The sequence below is a fragment of the Lactuca sativa genome, chromosome 6 (assembly GCF_002870075.4).
Source record: "Lactuca sativa cultivar Salinas chromosome 6, Lsat_Salinas_v11, whole genome shotgun sequence".
NCBI classification, from domain to species: Eukaryota; Viridiplantae; Streptophyta; class Magnoliopsida; order Asterales; family Asteraceae; genus Lactuca; species Lactuca sativa.
In genome coordinates, this window is record NC_056628.2 from 141780094 (window position 1) to 141784361 (window position 4268).

Below are 4268 nucleotides of genomic sequence, written 5' to 3' on the forward strand. Positions count from 1 at the left end.
ACATGTAAACGTTAAAATTAAATTTTTGGGACTACCTCAGGGGCTGACTCATCGAGTCCATGAACAGACTCGGCGAGTCGTATGAACTGCTCGAGTCGCAATTCCAAATCTGGACAAATCATCCATCAAAACTCATAATTTCTTCCAGGGGTTTGTCTCGGAGTGCATACTAAATATAAGTAACCAACCAATTCCATTTATAACATCCTAATTAGACAAAGGTTAAAAACCCTAGAAGTCTATTGTAGTCAAAATCGGAGTTGCAACCAAAATTGGTCCATTATTCTGCCGAATTCGAAGTTATGAAGATTAATAACAAAAGAAATTCATACCTTTTTAGTAGAAAGTGGAAGAAATCAAAGAAGATATGATGATGCTTGAGAGAAATATTCTGGCACGTCGAGTAAGGGCGTGGTGGCCGGTTGAAGTGAAAATGTTTTTCAATTAGGTTAAAAACCCTAATTTTATAGAAATGTAATTTTTTTTTTCAGTAAATCGAACTGACTCGTCGAGTCAGGGTATGGACTCGGCAAGTCGTGTCGCGAATTCTATCCATCTCTGCGTAAGGATTCGTCGAGTCTGCGTGTAGACTCGCCGAGTCTATTAATATGTGCAAAATACTTCTTAAAACTTTCTTTATTTAATAATCACACCACCCCACACTTAGGCCTTCATTACCCTCAAGCACTCATTTATGGATAAAAATGAAGATTGAAATAGGAAAATGAAGATTGAAATAGGAAAATTCTATATAAAACCTAAAAAAAAAAACAAAAACTAAAACAAAAAAAGAAAAGCAAACTCTTTTGACGGGTTGCCTCCCGCTAAGCGCTTCTTTTTGAGGATTCGTTAGCTGGACTCCATCTTGCTTACGTTGCTGCTGCTTCCTCAATGTGGCTCTCCTTCTTCAACCTTTGTACTTTTTATTTCGTCTTGTAAAGATGGATTTTCCTTTTATAAGCCTTCCTCAAGTCTTCCATTCTCTTTTTCGCAGCACTCTCTTTAGCTTTACGCTTCACCCTTTTACCATGCTTGTTCCTCCCCATTCCTTCCTTGCTTGTCTTTTTGTTCATTAAAGGATCCGGTGTTATGAAAGTAAATACTTCGAACATAGTAGAGACAATGGCACGAGGCTTGGTCCTTTTTCTTTTGGTCAAAACTTCTTCTTGATCTAGCATTGGTGCTTCAATTGAAAAGTGGTAGGTGTCATTATTACAAGCATCTAGATCTTCTTCATCTTCTAATGTTACTTTATTCTTCTTTTGGACAACCTCACCACCTCCAATGATTGTTTCAAGAAGTGCCAAATGTGCATTCCCAAAATTGACAATATCTTTCATAACCTCGTTTTCCTCAAGAAGATTCTCAAAGGGATCAGGAAAAAGTTGCGCATCTGATTTAGCAATGGCACTAATTGGCTGTAGAGTAAATATTTCGCCAGATTTAAAATTTTCGACTAGACTCGTCGAGTCAGCAGATACGACTCGGCAAGTCGGGGAACCTTGAACACTCTTTACGCTTTCTTGATAATCAGCTTCCTTGATCAGCCTTTTTATTTCTTCTACATCTCCCTTGGCACCAGAAGTATCCTCCAAAGACAAAAAGAATTGATGTGGATTGCTTTCTTGCAAATATGCAAGCTCCTTTTCTAATAATTCATCATCCAAATCTAGTGACGAAACCTTTTCTTCTCTCGACCCTTCTTGCGTATCTTTTTGCTCAGCTTTAAAAATTACCGATTCATCACCTACTCTTAATGTTAGCGTAGATTCACTCATATCTAACAAAGCACAAGCGGTATTTAAAAATGGTCGTCCAAGGATGATTGATACTTTAAGATCCTCCTCCATATCCAATATTATGAAGTCAACCGGAAATACTAGCTAATCCACCTTAATAAGAAGGTCTTCACACACTCCCATTGGATGTATTATTCTCTTGTCGGCCAAGTGGATCTTCATGTGAACAGGTTTCGGAATCGGGAGGTTCAACTTTTGGAAGAAAGAATATGGCATAATGTTAATACTTGCCCCCGAATCGGTCAATGCTCGTGTAGTCATGATGTTCCCAAATTGGCAACGCATAGTTATGCTTCCCGGATCACCCCTCTTTTCTGGCAGTTCATTCAGCAATACTTCAACAACATCTTCCATATTTTGTCTAGTAGTAAAGAGGCTCTTAAGCAAAGTTGCATACTTAGGTGTTTGAAGTATTGTTTCTACGAATGGAATATTTACTTGGAGGGTCTTTATATGCTCCATAAATCTTCTATAACCTTGAATCTGGTAATCAGGTATGGCTCGAATAGGGAATGGAAAAGGGGGCTTGTAAGGTTTCAAAATTGAGCAATTTTTCTCATCAGGCCTCGGACTCGTCGAGTCCATATTACCGACTCGACGAGTCGAGTCGGGTTTGCTTGATTTCCAGTCAGTTGCCTCTTCTGTTTGCACCTTATTGGTTTTCTTCTAGATAGAGGTCATAGGAGTGAAAATTTTGTCAGAATTAGTGGTTATTACATTTAGATGTGCCATTCTTGGATTTTGTTCAGTATTGCTAGGAAGTTCACCGGGTGTTCTTTGATTGATTTGTTGTGCAAGTTGACCTAACTGTTTCTCAATGTTATGAATAGAGGCTTGCTGATTCCTAAGCAAAATTTGTTGATCTTTCATCATAGCTTATGATCTTTAAGAATTATTCATTGCTCCTTCAATTCAATGTCGATATCATTGTGCCTCTTCTCGGATGCAGCTACAAACCTCGTGAAAATTTCTTCCAAGTCAGCTTTCTTTTCCATGACCGGTTCCTCCTTTTGATATAAACCCCTTTCTTTTTGCTTGTATTTCTCCTCCTTTGCCTTTTTATACTCATCATACGGGAGCCATTCCTTCTTGGGTTTCCGCCAATTATCATCATATCTATCACCACTTGAATATCATACTTGCACCTTCCGGTTCCCATTCTCGTCCAAATCACAATCTTTAATGAAGTGAGGTCCTCTACAATTCTCACATCCTACCCGGATAGCGTGGATGGATTGGTCCATCTTAGTCATTCTTCGATCTAAACTCTCTAGTTTAGATATCACTGCCGCCATGCTATCGTTAACAGTGTTCACCACCCCCCGATTTAGCTCATTCCTTGGGTTATGATATTCTCTAGAGTGCTTAGAGAATTCTTCAATTAACTCCTTGATTTCTGGGGGTGGCTTCTTTGTGAGAGGTCCTTGCGAATCAAGAAGCTGCCTTGTGGTTACATTCACTCCATCATAGAAAATGGAGACTTCCTGTTGACTATTTAGATCATGATGCAGGCAGTTTCTTAGCAAGCCTTTGTATCTCTCCCACACCCCATATAAGGATCTCCAACTTGTTGTTCAAAGTTGGCAATAGCTTTCTTTAATTTGGCTATCTTTGAAGGAGGGAAAAATTAATCAATAAATTCTTCCTTCATTTTATCCCATGTAGTGATGGATCCGGGAGGGAGTGACTTCAGCCAATCTTTTGCAGTTCCTTTAAGCGTGATCGGTAACATACAAAGCAACAGGGTATCGCGAGCCACATTAGGAAAATTAAAGTAGTCGGCTATGTCGTTGACCTCGTCTAGGTGCTTGTACGCGTCTTCGTGGTCTTTTCCATAGAATGGAATCTCCTTAAGTTGGGCGAGTATGTGCCCTTTGAGTTCAAAATTGGCGTTTGCGGGAATCGCGGGTTGCACGAGCCCCGGAACGGTGTCTTCATGCATCTTCTTCTTCCATTCGCCCATGGGAACTTCATCGATGTTAGCCATGGTGGTGTCGAATCCTCCTTCTAAATCGCTTCCTTCAAATTTGCTTTCTTTTCGTTCGGATTCGTACTCGATGTCCTCCTTGATTGGGTCTTCATTCGCCAAGGAAATGCTGGATCCTCCTGATTTACTGCTCTTCTTCTTGCTGAAAACAGATATGATATTCTTCAAAGGTGAGTTATTAGGTGTATTAGAGCTTTCAACCTCCTTTCCTTTGTTTTTCCTTAAAGCGGATTCTAGGTCTTCGTATGGAGGAACCAGGGATGTGTTGGATCCCCTGGTCATGTAATGCCTGCAAACAAAGCAAGAAAAACACGTAAAAGGAACCCAAATAAATTAAAAGACGAAACTGTGAAACATCGATGGACTCGCCGAGTCGCTTCGACTACACTCGTCGAGTTCAGAGCAAAATATAAAAAGTACTAACTAAACTTCTAAAAAATAACTTTGTGCAAGATAAATCTTACACAAAGGATCGATAAAAC

At 39.7% G+C, this 4268-nt stretch overlaps 1 non-coding gene across 1 annotated transcript; it reads left to right on the forward strand.

Moving 5' to 3' along the window:
- The first annotated feature begins 3296 nt into the window (after positions 1-3296).
- Positions 3297-3402, forward strand: LOC111918154 (small nucleolar RNA R71). Its single transcript, XR_002859101.1, has one exon. It is a non-coding gene; the product is annotated as a small nucleolar RNA R71 (small nucleolar RNA).
- Positions 3403-4268: the final 866 nt, after the last annotated feature.